This window comes from Rhinatrema bivittatum, chromosome 4, assembly GCF_901001135.1.
Source record: "Rhinatrema bivittatum chromosome 4, aRhiBiv1.1, whole genome shotgun sequence".
NCBI lineage: Eukaryota > Metazoa > Chordata > Amphibia > Gymnophiona > Rhinatrematidae > Rhinatrema > Rhinatrema bivittatum.
The window spans coordinates 261,990,587-262,005,575 of NC_042618.1; the positions used below are offsets into that span (position 1 = coordinate 261,990,587).

Consider the following 14,989-nt stretch of genomic DNA (forward strand, 5'->3'; position numbering starts at 1 on the left):
GCGATCCTGGGCATGGATGAGGAGTCTGAGGACATACCCAAGATTGAATTGGAGCAGGCACATAGATCTTTGGGCCAGCCCAGAGGAAATTTGGTAAGAGAGATGATGGCGTGCTTTCACAAATACTCTGTTAAAGAAAAAGTCCTTGGGCAGGTCAGGAGAATAGACCCGATTACTATGGAAGGGCCATTGGCTGGAAGTTTTTCAAGATATCTCCCTGATAATGATCTGAAAGAGGAGAGAATTTAGGGAGATCCTACTTGTGCTGCAGAAAGCTATTTCCTTTCAGACTTAGTTATTCCATAAATGGAGTGGCTTCCTGAGTCAAAACAGTGGATGAGGCAGCTAAGATATTAAATGCTGTAGGTCTTCAATACAGCTAGGACAGATTCAGAAGCTATTGCTGTATCAACTAAGCTTGGCCCTCCTAAGTTGCAGAAGATACTGCATAGTGGTAGGAGACTGCGAAGAAGGCCAATACTGAAAGATTAGCTGCCAAAACTGGAAATATATTTGAAAAGTGAAATGTTACTCAATGGATGTGCTCCATGTCTTCAGAAGATTGTTTGGGGTTTTTTTTGTCGTCCCCCCCCCCCCCCCCCCCCCGAAGAATCAATGATGCTTAAATGTATTTACTGAGGACTACTATAATGTTTCTTTGTTATGGATGAAAAGAGAAATTTTGGCTCAATTATTGAAAGGCCTTTGATGTGACTGACATTCCTCATGGAGTGCTTGGTTATTAAGAAGGGAGTGGGGGAAGGGGAAAGGCATGGGGAGGGAGGGAGTGGATTCATGTACATGTTCACTGATATGACTCATCTAAAAATTGTATCATTGAATGTCAAAGGGCAGAATGCTCCTAATAAGTGGAAACTAATGTGTAAGGAAGCAACCCATTTGAAAGTGGATATGTTTGTCAAAAAACTCTCGCAAAAACCATGAGGCTGTTGTCCTCTAAGCACTTTCCTCGGCAATACTTTGCTAAAGATATTATTATTGACATTGTCATTCAAGACCCATTATTATTAGTTATTAATCTCCATGCAGATAGCAGCAGAGTCCAACATGACAGGTATAACAGTGTTGGCGAGGGCAGGCAGGGATGCTACAGTGTGTGGGTCATATAGATCAATATCGCTAATTAATGTAGATTAAAAATTCTGGTGAAAGTGTTGGCCCTTAGGTTAGGAAGGTTAGTGCCATCTCTGATTCACAAAAATCAGAGTTTATCCCTGGGAGGTTAGTATCTGATAATGTACGCAGAGTTGTGAATTTGGTATGGTGGGTGCAGCAGATGACTATACTTTTTGGTATTAGCTGTGAACATTGAAAAAGTTTTCAATAGGGTACATTGGGCTGCTTTTTCAAAGTGTTAGAGAAAATGGGGATGGTAGGGAACTTTGTGACATGGGTTAGGGAACTGTATGTGGCCCCTCTGCGTGTATCAAGATAAATGGGGGTTATTCTGCCTCTCTTCCAGTATGAAAGGATACCAGGCAAGGATGCCCACTATTACCACTCCTCTTTTTCTCTCTTTGGAGTCTATGGCTAACAGGATTAGAGGTCTTCTTGAGACAAGGGAATAAAAGTAGGAGGTGATGAATTTAAATTATCATTGTGAAAAGTACATTGTCGGCAAACAAAATATTGGATTCAATGGTAACCTTGCAGCCCCTTATGACAGAGTTAGAGATTAAGCAAGGTATCTGGTTTTAAAATTAATGAAAAGAAATCAGAATTTCTGAACATTTCAGTTTCTACAGAGCAAACGGAGGTAATTAAAAGCAGGTTTCCATTTAAGGTGGTGAGGGAAGGGATAAAGTATTTTGGAGTCTGCATTGGGGCACGACTAGTTCAGCTATTTACTCTAAATTATGATGCTCTGGTGAGTGATCTCAGGACTTAGATGAGATAAGGGAGATCTTTCATGGTTGAGAAGGATTGTAGTGATCAAAATGAATGTACTTCCAAGTTTGTTTGTTTTTTTTCTTCAGATGCTATCAGTCCCCTTATCAGATATGATACTTCACCTGTGGCAGAAAAAAATCTTTAATTTCATTTGGAAAAAGCGGCTTCCTAGGGTAGTGAGAGTACTTATGTACCAACCAAAGTTTTCCTAGCATGTAGCCAGATGGACTCGAGACCAATGGGTTATGTGTTCCCCTGCTAGCAGATGGAGTCAGGTTTCAAAGTAGACGTCACCCTAGATATACCCCTGTAGCAACCTCAACCATTCAGTATCTCTCAGTCTCCTAGCAGATTGGGTGCTATCCCCACACCAGCACTGGTGTTAGCGGGATTGCAGTACTAATTCAAGGAGAGAAAGTTTACCTTCAAATTAAGAAGATTGAGCCCTGCTCTCCTGCAGTGATATCTAAGGGTCCCCCTTGGTCTGGTAGCCAGCTCCCAGCGTGGACTTTGCTGCTGAAGCAGCTGAAAGACAGCTGGTGCAGAAGCAGAGCATGCCGATGAAGGCCTATGCCCTTTTCCCCCCGCAGCCGGAGACAGTTTCTGTACTCGGCCGATAAGCGCTGAGACCAGGTAAGTAGAGAAGAACTCCTCTGATCCAGAGGCGTGGAAGGGCTTCAGTAAGAATTTCCTCTGGTCTCCTTGCTTGGCACATATCAACATCATTCCTGATCCCGTTCAGGGAATGGGTTTTTCCGAGTGGGTTGAGCGGCCCCCTGATGGGCTAGGCCCCGCTTCTGACTTGGTGGACTCTCCACATGGCAGTCCACGGTAGAGCCATCTTGCGTGTAGTTTGGTGCGGTGCCATTTTTTCCCCCTTCTTCAGTCAGTATGCATGGTGTGGGCCGGCCCTCTGCGCACATAACTGCGCTTATTTATTTATTTAAACATTTTTCTATACCATCGTTCAGATGGGTACTGTTGCAGTGGTTTACAGTAAGGCACATAGAAATGATGCTAAATTATATCAAATTACACAGGTGCTATTAAGGTTTGATAACATAGTTTGTAAACAATATTAATTGGAAAGTGTGATAAATCATGTCCATTTCTCATTGTATCGGTTTTGGATATGAAATTAGCTTTATCATTGTACTTTTATCCTTTATTGATGAGTGAAAAAAAATGAAGATTAAACTAAATAACAAAAAATTACACACATATTGATTTTGGTTGTGTGTGGGTGTTCAATTGTTTGTACCTTGCATTTCCTTGATTACTATTCTCCCTTCTCTTTTTGATAAGCTTGTTTAAAGAGCCAGGATTTTAAATTTTTTCTAAAGGTTTTGCTGTCACTTTGTAATCTTAACTCCAAGGGCACGGTGTTCCATAGTATGGGTCCTGCCAAGGATAGTGCTCTTTCTATTACTTGTGTTAGTCTTGCTGTTTTGATTGATGGAATAGTTAGGAGTGCTTTGTTGGCTGATCTCAGGTTTCTGTTCAGGACGTGTATGCGAAGGGCTGTGTTCAGCCATTCTGCTTTTTCGTTATGTATTAATTTATGTATGGTGCATAGTGTTTTGACCTGAATTCTTTGCTCAATGGGTAGCCAGTTTAACTCCGCCAGAGTTTCTGTGATGTGGTCTCTTTTTTGCTTCTACCTGTCAAGATTCTAGCAGCTGTGTTTTGTAAAATTTGTAGTGGTCTTAGTGTATGGTAGACCTAGTAGAAGGCCGTTACAGTAATCAGTGCTTGCAAAAATCAAAGCTTGCAGTACTGATCGAAAGTTGGCAGCAGTTAGAAGTGGTTTAAGTCTTCTAAGCACCATGAAGTTTGGCGTATCCTTCCTTTACTTTTAAAAAAGATATGTTGTTTTAAGCTTAGTTCTGTGTCAATTATTACACCTAGGTTCCGTACTTTTCCTGCTAATTCTATTTTTTGGTTATTTTTGAGTATAATTGGATTTTGAACGATCTCAATATTTTTTCATTCTAAATGTATAAATTCTGTTTTCTCTATATTAATTACTAATTCCATTTGGTTTAGTAGTTGTTTGATATCTAGATACATTTTAGCTATGTTTAATGTTTTTTCAATTATGTCGTCAATGGGTAGTATTAATTGAATATCGTCAGCGTATATATAATGTGTGATGCCCAGACCAGCCAGCAGGTGACATAACGGTAAGAGATATAAGTTGAAGAGTGTGGCCGATAGGACTGAATCCTGTTGTTGCGATTCCGGTCACTGGGGCAGTGACCGGGCCCTTACCTCCTTCTGAGGCGCCGCGATTCGTCGGTCCCCGAGCCTCTCGAGCCGCGTGGCAGCGGCTGAAAACCTCCCAAGCCGGCGTGGCAGCGGCTGAAAACCTCCCCAAGCCGCATGGCAGCGGCGTCTCCACGAGGGAGATGCCGAAGACTCCGCCCCCTTGGTGTGCCACGCGTGAGGACCGCCGTTTTATTGGTGCAGCCCCGGATGTCAGAATCCGCCTCCTGATGACGTCAGACGCCAGTAAGGGGGATTTAAACCGAGCCCGGGGATTCTATCTTTGCCTAGCAACGAGGTCACTTTCTGAAGTGCTAGTTGCCTCCTGTCGGTTCCTGATTCCTGCCTGCCTGCCTTGTATTCTGCTTGCTTAATCGTTGGTTCCTGTTTGCCGCCTGCCTTGATTCCAGCTCGTGACTTTGACTTTGCCAGTTTGCCGCCTGCCCTGATTTCTGCCTGTGACTCAGACCCTGCTTGACTGCCACCCGCCTCGACTCCGATCCGTGACTCCGTCTCCGCTGCCAGCCTCCAGTCCTGACTCAGCTCCGTGACTTCACTTTGCCTGTTTGCAGCCAGTTCCTGACTCCGGTTCACACTTCTTCCTGGGTTCATCAGTACTTCGCCTAAGTCCCAGCGGTCCGGGTCCCTACGGGCTCCTCCTGGGGGGACCTCGGACTTCCAGGGTGAAGACGCCTAAGCCCTAGCGACCTGGGTTCCTACAGCTCCTCTGGAGGACATCACGGGGTTTCCATGGTGAAGCTCGTCAGCCCAGTGTGTGTTCTGGCCTCCCGGTCGTCCTTCCTGGCGGCCGGCCCAAGGATCCACTTCCCGGATTGGATAGTCGTAACACCTGTGGTACTCCTGTTTTGAAGGTTTATCTTTTCTGACATTACGTCTTTGATTTGTACTTGGAAATATCTGTTGCTTAGATATGATCTAACCATTTGATAGTTTTGTTACTTAATCCTATTTCTTCTAGTCTATTTAAAAGTATGTCATGATTTATGGTATCAAAGGCTGCTGATAGGTCTATAGCATCACACAGAATGTAATGTTACCACTGTCAAAACCTCTCATGATGTTATCTGTTAGCGCAAGCAGTAGTGTCTCTGTGCTATAGTGTTTTCGAAAGCCATGTTGTGATGGATACAGGATATTATTGCTATCTAAGTGTTCCGCTAGTTGCTTTTGTATAGTTTTTTTCTATTAATTTTGCAATTAAGGGTAGGTTTGATACTGGTCTGTAATTGCTCAGGTTAAGCAGGTCACTGTTTTTCTTCTTTAAAATTGGTTTTACTATTGCTCCTTTTAGTGTCTCTGGCATGGTTCCTTCCTCTAAGGATAGATTAACTATCTTTGCTAATGTCGGGGATACTGTGTTTGCTACTTTTTTTATGTCTATGGTTGGTATTTTGTCATTTGCATGTGGGGCGGGACTTGAGCAATTCCAGGGATGGAACAACTCCCCTATGAGGAAAGGCTGAAGAGGTTAGGGCTGTTCAGCTTGGAGAAGAGACGGCTGAGGGGGGATATGATAGAGGTCTTTAAGATCATGAGAGGTCTTGAATGAGTAGATGTGAATTTGTTATTTACACTTTCGGATAATAGGACTAGGGGGCACTCCATGAAGTTAGCAAGTAGCACATTTAAGACTAATTGGAGAAAATTCTTTTTCACTCAACGCACAATTAAACTTGGGAATTTGTTGCCAGAGGATGTGGTTAGTGCAGTTAGTGTACCTGGGTTCAAAAAAGGTTTAGATAAGTTCTTGGAGGAGAAGTCCATTAACTGCTATTAATCAAGTTGACTTAGGGAATAGCCACTGCTATTACATCAGTAGCATGGGATCTTCTTGGTGTTTGGGGTACTTGCCAGGTTCTTGCAGCCTGGTTTGGCCTCTGTTTGGAAACAGGATGCATCAAACCCAGGATGCTGGGCTTGATGGACCCTTGGTCTGACCCAGCATGGCAATTTATGTTCTTATGTCAACAGAAAAACTTAACAGGCAAACACACTTCCGAGCAGGGACAATTTCCCAGTTTGATCTGAATGGGACGCCCCAGAGGCAAGTTTTCAGGAGGTCGGGCCTTGGAGGCATTGTATCCTCTCGACCCAGAGGTCAGGGAATGCCTGCATTTCCCGAAAGTGGATACCCTGGTCTGTGCCGCTTCGAAGCAAACAACTATCCCTGTAGAGGAAGGAGCGGCCTTGAAGTATACTTACAATAGGCGGTTGGTATCTATCCTTAAGCAAGCCTTGACGCGATAGCGATGACACTGCAAATCGCTTTCTCGTGGCTCGCTAGTGTCTGTTCCTCGAGAGAGAGGCAGATAGCTCAGGGGCTCACGCTGAAGAGGCGATCTAACCCACTGCAGCCTTCCTGGCAGATACAAGTTTGGACCTGGTGCATACCTCTGCAGTGGCGACCAGAAGGCAACCATGGCTGTGAAATTGGTCAGCGGACGCAACTTCTAAGGCGAATCTCACAAAGATGCCCTTTAAGAGTTCCCTCCTATTTGGAAGCGAACTGGAGAAACTTGCCAGTAAGTGGGGTGAACTTCCAGTGCCCTGGCTACCGGAAGATAAGAAAGAGAGGTCACAGCGCCCCTCACCCATAAGGGCTCCCAGAGCTTCAGGCTCTACAGAATCTAGTCATTTCAGTCATCTCGGCCCTTGGGAAGGGCTCAATCCTTTCAGAACAGACAACCAGGATGAGGAGATAGGGGATCAACTATCCCTCTATCCGCGGTGGGTCAAGATCACTTCTTAAAAATGGGTGCTGGATATCATACGAGAAGTTTATGCTCTAGAATTTCGCAGTTTTCCTCAGGACAAGTTCATCACCTTGCCACTCCCAGCACAAGAAACTGGTGGAATTCACACTCACAAGGCTCCTCAGTCTGAGGGCTATAACTCTGGTATCTACACCCCAAGTAAATATGGTGCACTATTCCATCTATTTCATCATACCCAAGAAAGAGAGGGTTTTTTCCAACCCATCCTAGATCTCAAGATTGTCAACAGTCACCTGTGGATAGTCCACTTCCGCATGGAAACTCTTGGCTCCGTCGTCATGGCAGTGCAACTGGGAGAGTTCTTGACCTCCCTGGACCTCTCTGAGGCCTACCTTCATATTCCAATCCGTCAAAACCACCAGCGTTTTCTGCACTTTGCAGTACTGGGCCACCATTACCAGTTCCGAGCATTATCCTTCGGCCTGGCAATGGCCCTCAGAACATTCACAAATTATGGCTGTCGTGGCGGCGGCAGTGAAGAAAAGGTATCCTGGTGCACCCTTACTTGGACGACTGGCTGATCCGGGCAAAGACATTGGAAGAGAGCCTCCATGTCACCTGCATGATCAGCTCTCTCCTACAGGAACTCGTTTGGGTCGTGAACATAAACAAGAGTACCTGGGGGCCCGATTTGACACCAAGCAGGGCAAAGTCTCCCTCCCTCCCTCCCTCGAGGAGAAGGAAACTGATATGGACCAAGTGCGTCGATTTGAGAAACACAATGCGCCCCAGGATGTAGGACTATCTCCAGGTCCTCAGCCTCACGACATCTACCCTGGCCTCTCCAGCACTCCTTTACTGTCATGCTGGAACCCACTGTCTCAAGACTACTCACTTCACCTCCACCTATGCTCTTGGCTTCAGTGGTGGCTACAGGAAGTTCACCTAAGCAAGGGTGTAAGCCTCTCCCCACCGGACTGCATCATCCTCACAACGGACGTGAGCCTCCGGGGGTGGGGAGCTCACTGTCAGGAACTGACAACCTAGGGGCGATGGACTGAGGAAGTGGCAAACTGGAACCTAAACCGCCTGGAAGTGCGGGCAGACAGATTAGCATGCCTGCAGTTCAGCCACAGACTCCAGGGGCAAGCAATCCGCGAGATCTTGGACAACGCAACAATGGTAGTCTACATCAACCGCCAGGGAGGAACCAAGAGTCACCAAGTGCCTCTAAAAATAGACCTCCTTATAGAATGGGCGGAGTTAAACCTCCAAGGGATCTCTGCCTCCCACATCGCGGGAAAAGATAACGTCAGAGCAGACTTTCTTAGCATGGAAAGCCTGGAAGCAAGGGAATGGACGCTATTGACTAGAACCTTCCAGCTCCTAGTAGATCACTGGGGCCTCCCATCCTTCGACCTACTGGCTACATCTCACAGTGCAAAGGTCTCCCAGTTCTTCAGTCAGACAAGATCAGCACTCCCAAGGGATCGATGCCCTTGTCCAGACATGGCTAGAGGAGGACTTAGTGTATGCCTCCCCCCCATGGCCTCTGCTGGGCAAGATCATACACCACAGAGGACTAGTTCTTCTGGTGGCCCTGGATTGGCCCAGGTGCCCGTGGTATGCAGACATGCAGAGGCTTCTCATGTAGAGTCCCCTTTGCCTCCCCCTGCACAGGGATCTTCTCCAGCAAGGCCCAATTCTTCACGAAGATCCAGCTCTATTCTTTTACGGTCTGGCCCTTGAGAGGGCTCGCGTGATGAAGTGCAGATATTTGGCGGACGCAATTGCCACATTGCTCTGCATGCGGAAGTTTTCAACGTCCCTGACATACATACGGATCTGGAGAATATTTGAGGCCTGTTGCGGGGGTGCCCCTGCGAACGGCCAAATAGGAAGAAAAGAAGGCTTCCTAGGGTAGCGAAAGGACTTATGTACCAACCAAAGTATAGAGGTGGATTGAGGCTTCCGAATCTTCAATGGTACTATGTTGCAGTCCATCTATATGTAGTAATAAATTGGCATAAAAGAGGAGAGGCTAAATGGGTTCAACTGGAGAACACACCGAAGGGGGAATCCCATTGGAAGTGAGGTCTTGAATGCCTAAAAAGTCTAGGCAGTCTTCAGAACTGCCACCACCTCTTTTACATTGGAGGTGTGGGATTAATGGATATATTCATTCTTGGGGGAAAGAACATAAATTGCCATGCTGGGTCAGACCAAGGGTCCATCAAGTCCATCATCCTGTTTCTAATAGAGGCCAAACCAGGCGACAAGAACCTGGCAGTTACCCAAACACTAAGAAGATCCCATGCTACTGATGCAATTAATAGCAGTGGCTATTCCCTAAGTCAACTTGATTAATAGCCGTTAATGGACTTCTCCTCCAAGAACTTATCCAAACCTTTTTTGAACCCAGCTACACTAACTGCACTAACCACATCCTCTGGCAACAAATTCCAGAGCTTTATTGTGCATTGAGTGAGAGAATTTTCTATGATTAGTCTTAAATGTGCTACTTGCTAACTTCATGGAATGCCCCCTAGTCCTTCTATTATTCGATCATCATTTCACTATAATGATTTTTACCCATGCATAACTACAATGTCCTTTTTAAGATGGAGAGAGATGGGGCTTACTAGGCTGAAACAAGACTGGGATGGAAAGAGGGTGATAACTTTTAACAAATTGCAACAGACATTTTTGCTTCCTGATGATCTCTGTATGTTCAGCTTACGCATTTTATAATAGACTGAGGTAAAGCGGAACCTAATGAAAGGCAAAACACTGAGGTTTTTTTTGTGAAAGAGCAGGTAAGAAATAGGATTACATGAACTAACATTATACTTTACTAAATGAAGAGCCTCTAGTGAAACCTAATCATTTAGTTTCCTGGGAAAAAGATCTGGGATATCAGTTGGAAGAGACTGCTTGGGATAATTGTCTCTTAGATACAGGGAAAAGCTTTCTCTTCTATTATTGTTGAAAATATTTATAAACTACTCGATTGCTGGCTTCTGATACCTGAGAGGTTGCATAAGTTCTACCCTACTGTAAATGATAGATGCTTGTTTAAACTGCGGTCAGATGGGATCCCCTTTTTTTTTTTTCACATATGGTGGTAATGCCCAGAGATGATTTCTTATTGGGAAAGAACACTGAATTTAATATTATGAATGGCGGGCACCATCATACCCAGGGATCCAAAATTTTTGTTGAATATTCCTAATCCAGAATTGCACTCTCATCTGATGTCTCTAAGGCAAGTAGTGATAGCTGCCAGCTCATAACTGGAGAAAGCTCAACAGCACACAACTACGGATTGTGGGGGCAAGCATGGGGGGAGGAGGGGAGGGAGAACTGGTACTAAAACTTCTGAAAAATCCAGGGAATATGGTTCAGAAGATTCTTAGGTCACAGTAACAGTGGAAGCAATTGGTTTGGGTTACTGTATTTTGATATCTGACAATTCTTATGGCAAAAAGGAATGAGATGGAAGCATTTATTCATTGTAAAATGTTTTGAGATGTTATACAAGAAACTTTAATTGAAAAAATATATTAAGGTTCAGAATAAATGGATGTCAGGATTTCTGAATTTTTTGTCTTACATTTAAGTGTCTAATTCTGGCCTGCCTTCTGTTTCCACTGAAAATGTTGTGCTTTTATATATCCCAATGGCGTTTAATTTTTTTGCATAAAATATAAATATCAGTGTTTTGGGGAGCCATATTGAATTGTTTTTGCTTAAGGTTTTGATTTTGACAAATTTATCCTCAATATGTTGATTTAGTTACTTTGTTTCTACTGTTCTCTCCCTTCATTGCCTATCCTTCCTCCTCTATCCTTTTAATCTCTTTGATTACATCCTTTTACATATTTGCCATTTTGTTCACCCAGTATTTTTTGCTCAATGTAATTTCTTCACCTTTTTCCTTTTCCTCCTCTCTATCCGTTATATGTAAACTGATGTGATGTACATATGAACTTTGGTATATAAATAAATTAAATAAATTCCATTTAGTTATAACCATGGTGTGGTGCAGACTCCTTTGGTAGTTACCACTCCAGGGGAAGAGGGGATGCCTGGGTCTGACATCCTCAGCTGTAGTGTTGCCCTTCTCTCCGGTGTTTGTTTTTGTTGATGCACCAGCTTTCTATATAAAGCAGAGTGTAGTTTGAATCCCTTCTAATTTCTTCCTCCTTCCCCAGGGGATTGGCCCCCTGGTCTGGTGAAAAAGTGGTCCTGGAAGGAGGAGGAATAAGATCAGGAGGAGGAGGAGAAGTCCTCTCAATATTACACTTCCGTAATTTTCTTTATGGAGTGGCATCAGGGTAAATTGAAGGAGAAGTTGGAAAGTTAGGTTCCCTTGAGAGAAGATGAATTTCTTCTTTCCTAAAGGCAGATCACTGAGAACTGCACTACCTGATCAGGCTTTGATCCTCCTTGAGCATAATGGAGGATCATGGGGAGGAAAGCAAGTCTGCAGGGGATCTTATTATGGCTGGCATAAGGAAGCCTTCCTGTTTCAACAGCCGATCAAGGAATTGATTTCTGCAGAGACCATCTCTGTGCCGCTGAAATGGAAGAGCCCAGCACGCATGCTGCAGTTTGCACCACCTATGCAGAAAGATCCATTGGTGCCGGGAAGTTTGATGCACAATGCGGGAAGCTTCAAGGCTGAAACAAATACCCAGAAAGGCTCAAGGTGACTTTTTAAGTCCCATCCTCATTCTTAGTCTGTGAGGATTGCCATGCCTCCTTCCCACTTGTTCTACCCAATTCCATAGTTTCCCATGCAAAAGCATCAAGAGGAGATGTCCTGAAGAATCAGTTATTTACTCTTTCGGATAATAGACTAGGGGGCACTCCATGAAGTTAGCATGTGGCACATTTAAAACTAATCGGAGAAAGTTCTTTCACTCAACGCACGATTAAACTCTGGAATTTGTTGCCAGAAGATGTGGTTAGTGCAGTTAGTGTAGCTATGTTTAAAAAAAAGGATTGGATAAGTTCTTGGAGAAGTCCATTACCTGCTATTAATTAAGTTGACTTACAAAATAGCCACTGCTATTACTAGCAACAGTCACTAACCAACCTCTTTCCCTTTTCAAAAATACACCAACTTAAACATACAAGGGAATGCTTGCTTGGTGGTAATCTTGTACGGAGGTTATTCCATGAGGGTAACCGATTTACAGTTATCCTCTCCTTGACCTCCGTCTATTATTCTTTTATTAAATTGAACAATATCTCTCACGATTCTCTTTTTTAATTTTTCAGTTTTTCTAAAAATCCCTTCTCCCCTGCTGCTTTTCCGTCCCACTCTTATCTTATTTCATACTTATCAGGGTCGTCGCCTCTGTAATGTCTCATGGGTACGGAGCTGCATGTCCGACACGGGCCATGTTTTGGCACGGTGTGCCTGCTTCAGGGACTATGGGAGAATGTGCTGTGTCCTATACTGGGTTCACAGTGTGCAGTAAACCTTCAATATATAAAGATATAAATCTTAAACCGCAGAAACTTCTAAAAACTTCCTTTCACATTTATTAATAATGCTTGAATTCTTACCCACCTTGCCATTGAAAACTTACTTGTGCAGAGCTTCATTTGTCTTACGTGCGACGCCTGCTGTGTTTGTCTGGGCGTCGAGTCTATTCTGGCTATTTTTATAAGCCTGCCTAGGGAGCCTACCTCCTACTCTCTGCCAAACCGAGGCTGTCTCAGGTGTGTGTAATAGAGTTGATTCCTTGTGTTTTCGGTCATAGCGGACCTGACGGGGGACTACATCTGATAGACAAGGACGTTTTTAGAAGTTTCTGCGTTAGTATTGAGGATCAGGTTTAGATTGGTGAGGAGGCTATTAATCGATTGAATTAATCGATAGGAATACCTAATAGGGCCATCAACATGCATTTGCATGTTGCGGGCGCTATTAGGTTCGGGGGGGGGGGGTTGGATGCACGTTTTCGACACGCTATTACCCCTTACTGAATAAGGGGTAAAGCTAGCGCGTCAAACGCGTGTCCAATCGCGGGTTAACAATGCGCTCCGCCGGAGCGCACTGTACTGTATCGGCCTGTATTTGAATTGCATTGGGCATATACTATTCGTGGATTTGTTTGAGTCCTGTTACAAGCTATTTGGACTTGTTCTGAATTCTGATGAACTGTCTTGGCCTCTCATGTTCAAACAGAACTTGTTTTTTTTCTGTATTTTGACCCAGGGTATACAAGAAATATGCTACTTATGGTCTGCTAATTTGGTAACTTTAATAAAACAGGCTTGGAATCTGATTTTCTTTGAATGTCTGTGTGAGCCCTTAGGTGTAGGGATAATGTTGCTTATGGAAGACAATTAGAGGCAATGGAATGTTGGCGAGCACTCCACTCCAAAACCACCCTTCAGCAGCTTGGCTTAAAGCAAGACAGGCAGAGAAGCAATAACCTCAATTTACTCAGTTTGCAAAAACCATTCTGATGTAAATTCAGATGAGGAAGCATGGGCTCCCCAGTATTAAAAAAAAAACCAAACTGCTTTGCAAAAAAAAAAAAAAAGAAATGTGTGCTACATTTTAAATGATGAGCAGTGGACACAAAGAAACAATGCATGAAGAGTGATATCCTATATTAAATCAATGGCAATTTGCTGGGTATGTTCATTCTATGACTATACTGGCCAACTCTTTCCAGTTTTCAAACTCTTCTAAGATATTCCAAATTTCTTAAGTAGAGAGACAAATTTGGTGACTTTTTTTGTCCCTTCTTTGGAGAGTTATTTTGTCCATGATGGACAAACATGGATATTAGTTCCCTTTTACATGACTGTTTCCAACATTCCATATATTGGAAAACATAAGAGAAGCAAGGAAATTTACTCATAGAAACAGAATTGGGATCAAGACGAGGCTTTTAAAGAATAGGAGACACAACAGCTGATTTGAAAAAACATGGAAACTGTACCAGCAGGGGCAGCATTTCTATTAGGTGAACTAGGTGGTTGCTTAGCGTACCAAGCCTTTTGAGGAAGCAAAATCCTAATGGAACAAGGCCCTGGGCTGCTTGCAGAGGCCATCCTATCAGCCACTGAAGAGAAAGAAGAGACTCTAGGCCATTACTGGAGTCCATCCCACCAATAGCTGGAGAGGAGGAAGAGGCCCTGGGATATAGGGACTCTGGTGGAGCCCATTCTGCCAGTGAGTGAAAAATGCAGGAGGAGGCCTGGCATTGGGAGGGGTGGGGGTAGAGAGGAAAGTGAATGCTGCAGAAGTGGCAGGGCAGGGTTGGAGAAGAGGGTACTGGGCAGGTGTCATAGAGATTGAGATAGAGAAGGAGCTGGGTAGGTGGGAGATAGGGAGAATGTGTTTGGGGGGGCTGGGGATGTGAGGGTGCTGAGTGGGTGCAGATGGAGAGATTATAGAGGGAGTGACAAGACTGAGAAAATGAAATTTTACAGAAGTTGGGAGAGAAGATGCTAGTAATGTGGAAAAGCAAAAGGATTGGGGTGATGCTGGTATGCTAGGTGAGGAGGGAAGAGCAGAATACTGTGGGGAAGAGGAGAAGAAAAAAGATGGGAGTGAGAAAAGGGATATCAGGCAGGGGGCAGAGAGCGAGAGGGGAAGCTCAATAGAGGGTGAAGGAAAAGATCGGTGTGTGTGGGGGGGGGGGGGGGGGGGGGGGGGGGTGGGGTTTGCTGTGCCAGCGCCAGTACTGCTGAAGATGGTAATACACTACTGGATTTGCTACCAGTAGGCAGGGCGAAACGAAAGACCAAAGGTTTGTTTAGGGTGCCTATTACCCCTTCATTGGCCCTGTTTACGAGAGAAAAGAGAAGAATTGAGAAACAATAAGAAGAAAGAGTCAATAGATTTAGACCACTGACTACCATGCAGATAGGAGCAACTTTGTAAAAGCTGTTGTGGAATTAGAAGTCCAGCCCTTGAGTCAACTAAAAAACGTGCATTTACCATAGCTGGGCCAATCTGTTGGAACAACATGACACCAGAATTGCGTCAAGAAACCTGCCCAATAAAATTCAAGCAAAAACTCAAGACATGGCTATTCCTACAAGCA

At 44.2% G+C, this 14,989-nt stretch overlaps 1 protein-coding gene across 1 annotated transcript in view; it reads left to right on the forward strand.

Annotated features, from left to right (window-relative positions):
- Nucleotides 1–14,989, forward strand: part of TTLL12 (tubulin tyrosine ligase like 12) — a 335,487-nt gene that overhangs the window by 69,127 nt on the left and 251,371 nt on the right. The window lies entirely within an intron of this gene.